The following is a 12,351-nucleotide window of genomic DNA, read 5'->3' as shown; positions in this document are numbered from 1 at the left end:
AAAGTGGTTTTAAAACTTATTATGAATACAGTCTCCCCATCCTCCCCCACTTTTTAAAGCTTCTATTAAAAATAGAGGAAATTCACTGGCAAAAAAGTATGTTTAAATAACATTAATGGCTGTGACAAACCAGCAAAATGCAGGAAATTTGAGTATGAGGTCGATGCTCCATCCTGCACTGTTGCTGTTGTGCCTTTTGGGGTATTTGGCAGCTGCATGCGTTAGAGACAGCTTTCCATCTCTCTCTATCCTGCTAATTCCAGCAGATCTATCCAGTCTCCAAGAACAAAAGTACTTGATTCATCTAAATCATATTTACTGACTGTGATACCTTATAAAAGCAGCCAAAATGCTACAGGTGCTGTGCCTAGTGCTGCTTTTGTAGTATTCTTTAGAAAGCAGGGAGCCTTGGAGTCCAGTGAAGTGATTTCGTTTAACAATTTTAACAGTGCTGCAAATGCTCATGACTTTATCTTGAGACACAATTTAACAGTCTATACCATTAGGTTCACCACTTTTACAAGACAGATAAATTTTATACAAAATGTGTCTTGTGAGGTATCATTTGAAATGTCATAATCTGCTGAACATTACTGTCCCAGTAAAACACGTGTACCAACTTTGTATGTGAAGTTATAAGATTCTACTCTGTAGCATTGCTGTAATGTACTCCAAGTTTAAGAAAAGCAGGCCCAAACAAGTTTCTCAGAAACTAAAGAGAGACCAAACACCCAGTCAGGTGCTAAAAGACTATCTCTTGTTTAAGCAGCCATTCTGCAGCAGGGGGAAGGAGTGAATAATAAATTTAAATTCAGAGCTTACGGCACCGAGACTGCTTGTCACCTGCATCCCAGCGGGGGTTAATCCTCAAAGAGGGGAGAGAGGTGTGAGAGACAGAAGGGCCTCCAAATCACCTCTCCCCCTCCATCTCTACTCATGGCAGTTACAACATTCAAAAAACAAAAAAAAGCATCATCATTGAACTGGGAGAGCGGTGATCCTGGCTGGAAGGTTTTTCAGCTAGTACAGACTGCTGAGACACAAAATCTTTTTGCATTTAATGGCTGGGACTAAGAATTTGCAGGAGTCGCCCTGTATGTAAATTCATGAGTGGCTGGCCAGAGCATTCATGTAACATAGCTGGGAGTGATTTTGCATGCTGAAGGCTGCATGAACAGACCAGGAGTGGATGTTCTCACAGAAAAGCAGTGTAAAAGGCATCCTAAGCTAAAGAATTGAGGGGACAGCTGTTTAACAGCCCAGATTGTACCCTGGATGGTTTTTTTAAATTCCCAGCTCCCGGAGTCATGAGAATCTTGGCTTTCCTTCTTTTTAAAAGTAGGTTTCTAGCCTCATGATTACAGAGACAGGCTGGTAAAGTTCAATACCACAGGCTCAGAACCCAGTCTTTTAAAAACCTCATTTTTAAGCCAATCTCAAAAAAACTTTGAGGAGCCATACCCATTATTTCTGAGTGCTTAAGGTTGGCAATGCTTCATACACAACATAAGTTAACTGGATTTAATATCTGTAACCTTAAGAGAATCCCAGTGCCAGAGGGCAAGGGGCTCATTAGTACAAGGCAATGAGTTTCAGCTGGCCTGACCAATTCGATATATCCCAACTCATTAGTGTTATAATCTGTATCTAAAAGGTGTTATGTAACATGGCACTGGAAAACTCACTGACCATTAATAGTCATGCATGATGAATGTGGTGTGTATTAAGAGTTATGGATATTTCCTTAGGCAAAGATCTTTCACCTAGGAAGGTAAGGGAGGGCAGCCCCCTGGTACTTTCATAGGAGGCCCTGATTGAAAGAACATCAGCCATGGCAGAAAGAACAAAGACTAGTAAGAAATCTACCTTGAACAAAGACATTCAGGGCAGGGCATGTGGTGACAACTCCTTACTTGACCTGATTGCAGTCCCAGATTGCAGACACAGTATCTTATTCACAAGACCGCTACACTCGGTTTTAAAACAAAGCTCTCTAGTTAAACTGGTACAAGTTTGTGTCTAGACCAGGCCTCTCCTGCCATCTTCCTGTTAGATACTGGCATCCTTGTAGGGCTGGATTACATAGGACTCTTACCATGGGAACCAAAGACCTGAGCCATGGAGCTGCTACCTTCAGTCTAGCTTATGTGTTGCTGCATGTTGTCCCAAAGCCAAAGGCAGCTACTGCAATGCATATCAAGCTACATTCTGATGACACGTGAGTATACCTAGATCAAAACCTGCAATGACTCATGCATTTGGAGAAATCTCTTACAAACATTTGTTCCCGAACTCAGCAAGCCTGGATAGAACATAGGTGACTTGATCCAAGCTGAATTGGGTCCTGATAGCAGCTTTTGGAATAAATCAAGGTAGATCCACTTTCTTGAAAGTCTCCTCATGTAGAAGAGCGAGTGAGTAATCACTGACGCACTGCCTGAGAGACTTCCTGTTTTCTCCAGCATTACTGGACTTCCTGACACAAGGTAAAGGGCAGTCAGAGCTCTGTAGCTTGACACTGATCAGTAGCTGCTGCTGAATGAATTAAAATTGCTGTTTCCAAATGGTGGTAATTGCCAGTCAGGATCTGAAAACTATAATAAGCTGTTTCCTCTAGCTCCCCATGATGCATATGGAGAGTAGTCTCTCCCTGGACCATTAGCCTGCCTCCCCTCCAAGGTCTGTCCTGGAAAAATGAAGGCTAAAAAAGCCCTTCCTCAAGTGGTGTGGGGTTTGTACATGCATCTTTAACCTACTGGGCAGTGCGTTTTACACTTTCTCTTCTGTGCAGATCCATGAGGCTGTCACAGCCACAGCTGCGGAGCCTAACTCTTTGGCTCAAGGTTTCATCTCTGGAGGTCTCGAGTTCAGTCCCTGGTGTTTGTCATGCTGGCAGCCCTCATGCATCCATTTGGAGCTCGTCAATAGCACTTTCGGGTCACTCTGAGGGGTCCAAGGCTGGATGTGCTCACTAACCTGCTGCCCAGGGTGCTCAGAAGCCAGGCACTGCACCACACCAAGGCTCACTCCAGCCTGCTAAAAGAACATCATCCCCATAAGCTCAAGCCACACATGCTGACCCTTATGAGCTCTGGACGGGATGTACTGACTTGTAACCAGTAGGCTGCTCCTAGCATTGAGCCTGCATTTGTTCTACAAATGTGGTGGTGGGGGGGGGGGAAACTCACAAAGTGACAGACTTTCCGAACAGCCAACACTGAAAGTTTTATAAGATCAAACCCTTAGGCCTAGTCCACACTAGAAAAAGTCTGTATTGGCAAAACTTCCTAGTGTAGACTCAGCTTATGCTGGCAAACTAGAGCTATTGCAGGTATAGCTTACACTAGTTCCCTGAACAAAATAAGCTAAACTGACAAAAAATGCTGGTATGATTGTATCTATGCTAGGACTTCTGTGAGTATAGAAATGCCGTAAGAAACCCCACCCAGCTGTCATGACTATACCATCAAATGTTTACATGTAGAACTGGCATTAGCTTCATTTAACCATCTGGGAGACAGTTGTGAAGTGCTGGCTGGCTCTCACCTCACCAGCAAAACAGCAGTACTCCAGGTCTGAGCAAATGTTTCTCTTAACACTCACTAATAGAGGATGGGGATGCACAAGCTCACCAGGCCGCGAGGAAGGAGACTTTCCTTTCCTGTTTAGCTTTCGGTGCTGAAACAACTGTTGTCTCGCTCACAGTTTGGAGCGGACCTCCACTTGCCCTGCTCCACCATCCCTTGGAGGCTTAATGTGTGAGCCTCTGGCTGGAGCAACTCCTGCCTCTCCCTCTGCAGCTCACTCCCAGAGCATCTGGTTGTTTCATTCATGAGCCATAAGAAAGGAGCAGCAGCAGCAGGAGGGTGAGGTGAGAGGTCAACGTAATATTTACCCAGACGTCACCTTTCACTTTTGCACTGTGGGGAAGTCACTTCAAAGCAAAGGAAGGGCTGTGAGACACATTCTGGGTCTGCTGGGGAGGCTGTGCTCACATTAACACAGTAGAGCCACTTCCAGCCAGCTCCTGTCAGGCAAGGGAGGCCCCAGGATCTTCTGGCAGTGCTTCCATACCTCTGGTCCATAAGCCAGTATAGCCCCCTCAGACTGTTAGGAGTCTGCCTATCCTTCCCTCTCTAATGCTACTTCTCAGCCTCCCGCTCTTCCACAGAAGCCCTAGACTGCCACAGGCAACCATGCAGCTTGGGGTGCTGGGCCCCACCTCCAACCCTCCTGGTTCTGAAGACCCTTCATTTCAGAACAATTTGGATTTTGGGGCTAAAACCCAGTACTGCAAGCCACCCGGGCTCTAGGCAGCTTAGAATGCACAGCGATGGGTGGGAGGCCAGGGGAGCTGGCAGGAGTAGTCAGGATCTCTGGAGAGCTTGGAACTCCCATTGATCTCCAATGCACTCACTGCAATTCTCGAGGAGACCCCAAGGTAGACAAGAGGCTGCTCCACAAATGGGCCTGTTCTTTAGGGCAACATTTTTAAGGCATCCTAATACCACAGGCCACCCTGTGTGTGAAACCAACATAGAAACAAGCGGGTAGGATGGGGACATGCCACAGGCAGGATTTTTAATTTCCAGGCAGAGATCTCTCATTTGGTGACTGACCATGTGTTACTGAGTGATGTGTTTGTACATCAAACCTTTTACTAATACACTGCTAAGGTAGTGCGCTTGTGTAGAGCAGGATAACTCTCGAGTTCTATTCTCGGCTCTAGCAATGCCTTACCGTGAGAAAACCACCTCAGTTTCCTGATGGGCAAACCAGAGATAGAATTTACCTGTCTCCTACAACTGTGGAGGAGAAGCTTAATACACGTAAAGCACTTTAGTATTGGATAAAAAGGATGAGAGAAATGCCAAAAATTGTTTACAATGTCTAAGGCAAATCATTGCTTTAACATTGTCCTCCAGGGTATCATGCTTGGAGCCCCACCATCAAACCTTTCCGTGCCTTGTAAACACAGGATGAGCTCTGTTAAAATCAAGATGGCCAGCCACCTAGCACTACTCTTCACACAAAATCCACTTGGAATGTCACAGAGACAGTGGGGATAGAACTCACATCCCAAAGGCACAGGACATTATTCCTTCAGCTCAAGGAGAACCTCCATTAAGCTCTTGGCACCGAAGAGCCTATGACATATAGCTGTGTAACTCCAATTCCATCCAGCTGAGGAATGGTGAACACACACGTATAATGGCATTTCACACTATGCTGGGATAAACCCAATGGTTTGGCTATTCCTGCACAGACTGCAAGCTGCTCCCTTTATTCCTGCTACAACAAAATGGGCATATTCACCTGAGTGGCCTTTAATCTCCTCTGTAGATTGCTGATGCTCTTCAGACAAGGGACTAGAGAAAATACCTCATTTGCTTTCCCGTTGCAGTGGAACAGTCTACATCTGCATCGGGCAGGATGGAGGGCTTGGCTGACAGGACTCAGCCTGGCTCACTATCACTCTTCCTTTTAAGATGATCTGGACTTTTTTTATTTTTTATATAATGTGACTCTGATGCCTTTTATCCCCTGCTCTGAATGTAATTTTAGCCAAGGCAAAGCAGGATTAAACTTTCATAACATGATACATTTATCTCGCTTTTCATCCCCTCTCCCCCCTCTTCAATTTCACCCAACAAGAAGCAAAGATTATACCGAGAAATATGAGAAGGGATATATCAGATCAGAACAAGGAAGGCCACTTTTTTTCAGCACCCCGTCTCTGGCATGTACCATGCCGTGGAGCAGCCAGAATCACCATTTAGCCAGCAAAGTTAGGCTAATGATATTTCTCAACCCAACTGAAGCACAAGGTTGGATTATAACTCAGAGAAAAGACCCAACAGAGAACACACAGCGGAAGATTAGATTAGAGAGATACATCACTGACATATGGTATGCTCGCTTATTTCATCTTACTTTTATTTATTTATTTGCAAGTCTTGCCAGAGCAATTTTACCACCATCTGAGAACATCTCGCCACTGAATCCAGGCCACAGCAGGGGAGGCAGAAAGACAAACCATGCTAAGGAGATTCCAAGAGCACCTGTCTCCTGGATAAAGGGGGTGGGGGTTGGATGAATGTATATGGGGTGGGGGGGAAACCATCAGCTACAGCCAGTCTGATTTATCTGGGAATTTTTGAACACATTAAAGTCTTCCTGCCTCCCACAAAAGTGCTGTTTCCAGTAACAGGCAGGTCTCAGCAAAATGGTGGGTCAAATTTTCAGAAGTGCTGCTCATCTCAATGTCTCCTTTTACCATAAGGGACCAGCGGCACTCAAGCGATGAGATGGCCGGTTTTAGTGCCTTCCCAAGTTAAATTTGGTGACAGCTTGCTGCCCCCCCTCCTTTTTTAAACTCCCACAAAAGCAGCTCTTTAGTACCTTTTAGCCAGAACTGCAGGAAGGCCCCTCTCGTGGAGTGAGATGGTATTTCAGGGGGCCCACAACCCAGTCTCATTCGCTCTTCGAGCAACAACTGTGTCGTAGAAAACTCAGTCCACTCAGCCTCACAGCCCAGCCTGGGGATGCATTACTTTGACTAGCTCATGAATTGTTACTGCTGTTTGGCCTGAGTGGTTCCCAAACTGCTTAGGCCAAAGGTGGATTTAAACGATGAATCCTGGTGTAGGGAGGGGAGGAGACGAGTAGAAACAAGAGTGAAATGATGGAGCGGGAGAGCATAACTTTCATTCTCAGTTTGTTAGATAAAGGTCTTTTAAAAATAACCCAGAACTAAACCAACAATAAAATCCCTTTGCAAAGCAAAAGCAAGGTGGCTTTTTACAGCGGGTTTTTAACCCCCAGAAGCCTGGATTTGAGAACAAGGCTCAAGTCACAAGTGACATAACTTTGATGTGCTCAATTCAGCCTTCTACCATAGATATGATTCCTAAACGAACCTGATTCCCAATTCTGGAACAAAACTGGGTTGGTGTAAGCAAGCAGGGGTCGGCAACCTTTTAGAAGGTTATTTATTCACTCTAATTTAAAGGTTTCGTGTGCCAGTGATACATTTTAATGTTTTTAGGAGGTCTCTTTCTATAAGTCTATAATATATAACTAAACTATTGTTGTATGTAAAAGTAAATAAGATTTTTTTAAAATGTTTAAGAAGCTTCATTTAAAATTAAATTAAAATGCAGAGTCCCCTGGACCGGTGGCCAGGACCCAGGCAGTGTGAGTGCCACTGAAAATCAGCTCGCGTGCCGAGTGCCATAGGTTGCCTACCTCGGTATAAGGGTTTAGAATGCAGCAGCAGCCTTGCTACAGGCTAGCGCAGCAGAATGCTTGGGGACAGCATCACTGCCACATGCTCTTCTCTTCAAAACACCCCAATAAATATACATTTTTCCTTTAGCTACAGAGAAAGAATATGAATATAAAATCCTTTTAGGCAGCAGTAGCCTCCACCTTCCCAGGCCAATACATTTCCTGGATTCTTCTTGTGTTCCCAGTTTCTCTTCTATATCCTTGAAGCTTTCTAACAAACTACTCTTCACAGACAAAGAAATTTCCACTGCCTCAGCCCAAAATGCCTTTTAGTCTTGCAGACACCTGAGGTTAAATCGTATGGAGGCAAAGAGGGCAGAAGAGGGAATATGCATGGATCCAAGAAGCCAAGGAGTAAGTGGACATACTCAGGTCATGTGCAGAATGCTCTTGGCCATAATCATAAAGGCACCAGGGATCCAGTCATCAAGACTGTGGCCAAACCTTAGGAAAAAAACTTAATAGTACCTTCCCCCAACTTCCCCTCTTGTCCTTTGTTGTCCTCCTAGCCAAGCTGGTTAAGAGATTAACACTCTAAAAACCACATTTACTCTAATTAGCCATGAAATCTTTGTAAGTAAGTGAAAAAATGTTTTCCTTGAGGGATTTTTGTCCATTCATCACAGTTTGAATTACAGGAGAGACAGAGAGAGATGGGGTAGGGGAGAAGGGAGGGAGGGAAAAAATTAGAAAATTCAGATCTAATGAATTAATAGCAGAATGCCCAAAGGGGAAGTGGACTACAACTATAAAATGCAAGCAGCTCAAAGGGATGATTTGAAATTATTTCTAGTTAACAGACTGTAACACAATGCTCTGGTCTCTTTATGATTTGGGTAGCTTGGCTAGCAGTCCCTGGCTCTCTCATTGGTAGTGATGGACAGAAGTACATTGTGCCCCCCAAGCGATGTGTACAGACAGCTGTGTGTGACTCCACCAGGAGACAGCTGGGTATGGAGGGAGATAGGCTAGAAACAGCCATCAGGCCCCTTGCACCTGATTTGAAATGATTATTTTACTACAGGGAAGCAGTTGAGAAGGGCTGGGGTGGCGGGTGGGCAGGGGCAAAGCAGGGAGAAAATCTTGCCACGACTTAGACCCATAAATATTTCATAGCACCGGCATAAGAACAATTATATTGCTGCCAGCTCCCCTTTCTTGTGTATTTTAAACATCTCACAGCCTTCCACTTTCTTCCCCCCTCCCCCCCGTTTGTGTGTTTCTTGTAACAGGCCCATGAAATAAAGATTAGCTGAATAATCAGAGTGTTTAGAAATGTGAAAGGGCCCGTCTCAGGAGCACCACAGGCTCGTCACTGTCAATTTCCCTCCCCCGCCCTTAAGAATTCCAGAGAGAGGAAGGAAGCAAATTTTTCATGTGTTTAAAAAAAAAAACAAAAGCCCCAGGGCTGGAATGAGAGCAGGGTGGACGGGCAAGGAGTTTGCTGCTCCCCATAGAAAGGGTTCACTAGAACAAGTATGAGAAGAGGAGACATTCTCCGCCACTACCCAGGTACATTGTTATTGTTTGAGCTGCACAGGGCCAATTAAAACAGCTTGATCAGTGCAGCATTTGGACTGAAGCATGGGTGTGGATATGCATTTTCCTGCCTGGGATGGATTTTACTTTTACCGGCTATACCAGGCCTCCCAGAACAAAGATGCTTCAAGAAGACCTGGTAACCTTTGGCATGCATCATATTGGCACCAAAAAGCAGGCCTAGCATTTCCCCCTAGAATCTTCTCTCCACACGTACCCTGCAGTGCGCAGCCCTTATCTCCCAAGCAGCCCCAGTGGAAAGATTCACCTGTCACCTGAGAACACCAGTGCTAAAATCCACCCAAGCCATTGGGTCATTCCTTCACGACTTGCTCCAGGCTTCAGCTGCAGAGTTTCCACAGCTGGCAGGCCTGGAAGCGCTGAAGCCCTAAGGGGCCAGTCAATGGGAACCCTCATGCACTGCATGCGAGTCACATGGCTTCCTGAGACACCCCACAAACAGACTCCCAATGTCATTTCCATTTAGCTGCTTTGCAAGCCAGTTTGTCACATATCAATGCGATTTGCTGGAGAGAGTTAAAGAGCAGGACAGCTGAAGTCATCTCTTCTCCACTGTCACATATACCCAGGCGTACAGTGGTCAGAATCTATGGGTTTTTTCCTCCTGGCAGTCTAACCGCATTGGAGGCAAGTTCAGGTTGTTCTGCTGAGGAGCAGGGGAGAGCTGAGGGTTAACAGGACGAGTAACACAGGGTGTGATGAAAAGCACCGGGAGAAGCTGTTCCTATCATGTTTGCGGATTCTGTGCGGATTCTAAACAGCATCTGTTACCTGTTCCCACTGCACAAACTTGTTATAAGCCAGGGGGAAACTCCACAAATAATTACCTCCAATAAAGATATAACGGCAGTGAAGAGTAAATTGGGTTACTTTATCTTCCTACAACGAGCACAGCAGAGGTGGTTAGGCGCGTTGAGTGAAGTGCTGTATTTTGCTATACAAGCCATTTCACAAGAGAAACTGTACGTTTTAGTTACTCTAGTTGAACCGTTTTTCCAAAATCAAAGCTATTTCGTTCGGCTCCCTGAACCGCTCTTAACTATGCTGTTGCACTCGGAGTGAATGGGAAATTGGCCAAGGACAGCAGCGGAGGTAAATTATTTTATAAAAAGGGCTAAAATCTCTGTGTGTTTTTTTTCAAACACCCCAGACCCCTCTGTTCTGAGGAGGGCACAGACTCTCTTTGAGGCAGCAGGCTTTCCGCTGCAGAAGTAGGTCATTTGACTTAACTTTCAGAGACATGGGTATCAAGGGGGCCGTCCAGCGCAGAACAGCAGAGTCCATCTCTCAGAACTCAGCTCCGAGCTATCAAACCGACTCATTTCGCCACTGAAATGTCAAGAAGCTAGACAAATAATGGGGGAAACCCCTTAGCAATGGGATTTTGCAGCATCTTCCCCTGCTAACACTACCGATCACACGCACAATTGCCCACCCATCACTAACTAAACCCCCTCCCTTAATGCTCGCCTGTGACATTGCTCGGAACACAGAATTATTAACAACCTCTTCGCCCCAGCCACGGAAAGTATCGACGCGGCTCGCACAGAAGAAAGGCTGGTTGGCATTGGGCTATTACACTGGGGGCACAAAGTCGACAGGCCAGTGTGCGTAGATGTCCTGTGTCTAGAGACAAGCCTCCCTTGCAATCACACACGGGCCAGCCAAACAATTCAGGGTTTGATGGGACTGAGGAACACAGACAGAACCTCGGATTTCTCTGGAGAAAGCACAGACTGATTCACTTCTAACCCCCCTGCCCACCCGGCTTCCACGAGAGATTTTGCAGCATTTGGGAGTTTTCATGGGAACGCTTTTTGGTATTCACGAGCGCTTAAAAAATAAAAATAATAAAAAAGTATCTCCTTGTCAAAGGCAAACAAAACGTTGCCAATCTCCTCTGTTGCACTTCCTCCCCCCAGATCCTGACTGCCTGGGAGAAAAATGAAGCCGCTGAGATTCAAGGAGGAATAAAATACATTTATAAAATAGCTAAACTAAGAAAAAATAATGAGGATCCTAAAACGGAGCGGGGGACCAAAGGGCTCTCTTGATGTATCTTTATTTCCAGTGGCCGAGGAAGCATGTCAGGATGCTGCCTCCACACACACTCCCCTCCAGAGGTGCAGGTTCCCAAGTGCTCTGTCTGGAAAGACAAACATGTCACGAACGCTTCCATCCTAAGCCACGCAGCAACACATGGGGCTGGAGCCCGTCCGCAGGCATACGTTACACACAGCCCTGTCCACAAAACAAGTGGCTGGGATCCTCTGTGGGGGGCCATGGAGGGGGGATCTCCCTCAGTCCCTCCTATCCATCTGTATTGTGTGATTGTATCAAATGACACAGGGGGGACTCTTGCACCTCAGAGGTGCATGCAGAATAAAAGGGGGCAGGCGAAGGTTCAAGGCACAAGCCCCCCGTTTGCCAGCCCCTGCTTGATGACTTACCAAACCTCAAGGTCCGCTCCTGTCCGTCTCCTTGGGGGGCGGGAAGCCTCCCCCCTGCGCCCTGTCGGAGTTAGGCAGAGGCGATCCACCCGGCCCCCCGCTGCATTAACATCCACAGCAAGTGCCCAGCTCTTGATCTGTATTCCTGGAGGCTCCTTGCTCTTCCCGGGATCCGCTGCTTCAGGCAGTCATTGCTCTGCACCCCGGTGCGGCTGGCTGCCTGGTTACTGCTGTGTTGGAACTATCCTTATTCCTCGCCTTTGCCCACCGAGCCCCCGCCTCACCTCGCCTCGCCCCCCTCTGGCATGAGCCACCCCGGCAGCCCGCCCTTCCCCGCTCCCCTCCTGCGGGGAGCTGTGTCCCCCTCTCCCTCTTTCTACCAGCCGAATTTCCCAGGCACTGTGGGCTCCTGCCTGGCACTGGAAGCTCATCCCCCATCAGCAGCAGGCTGGCTGGCTGGCTGGCTGGCTGCTAAAGCCTGCCTCTCTGTATTACCATGGAGCTCATTAACATACAGTGCCTGGGCTTAACCCTTCCCCGGCCGAGCCCCGGGCCGCCCCGCGGGGACAGCGAGGAGAAAGCGGGGCTGGGAATTCGGCCCTGTGCTGAGAGACACCCACCCGCGGCAGCCTGGGACCCACCCGCGGCAGCCAGCCCGGCGCTGCCGAGAACCTCCGTCCCCACCCCAGCGAGCGACTCCAGAGAAGTCGCGGCAGCCCCAGGCGCTGGGGTTTGTAAAGAGCATTAAAAGGCACCAGAAACTGAAGCTGGCACAGACACCCCACAGCCTGCCTGGCTCACCTCCGCCTGCCAGTGCCCGCGTTTCAGACCTTGCCCCCCTAATGTGGCAGGTGTTATTCCAGGGAGCTGAAGGTGCTTTTACATTTTATCTTAACTCACCCACACAGCTGGTTAGGATACCCGCCTGGTAGGGTCAGCATCTCCTGCCCTCATTTGATGCAGGCCAGTGAACAGGCTCCATAACCCCTTGCCAATCCCTTGAACGCTCTTGCAAGCACAGTTATGTATCTATAACCTTCCTATCTACTGC

The 12,351-nt window shown here is 47.2% G+C and overlaps 1 protein-coding gene across 1 annotated transcript in view; it reads right to left on the bottom strand.

The window, feature by feature from the left end:
* PLXNA2 (plexin A2) overlaps positions 1-11,562 on the bottom strand; it is a 321,397-nt gene extending 309,835 nt beyond the window's left edge. Inside the window, exon 1 of the mRNA XM_032794137.2 lies at positions 11,301-11,562. The gene's annotated coding sequence lies outside the window, so the exon portion shown is untranslated. The remainder of the gene's footprint in view (positions 1-11,300) is intronic.
* Between the last annotated feature and the right edge of the window lie 789 nt (positions 11,563-12,351).

The sequence above is a fragment of the Chelonoidis abingdonii genome, chromosome 4 (genome assembly GCF_003597395.2).
Source record: "Chelonoidis abingdonii isolate Lonesome George chromosome 4, CheloAbing_2.0, whole genome shotgun sequence".
NCBI classification, from domain to species: Eukaryota; Metazoa; Chordata; order Testudines; family Testudinidae; genus Chelonoidis; species Chelonoidis abingdonii.
Note: the sequence above shows the minus strand (reverse complement) of the source record. Positions and strands in the feature narration are given on the sequence as shown.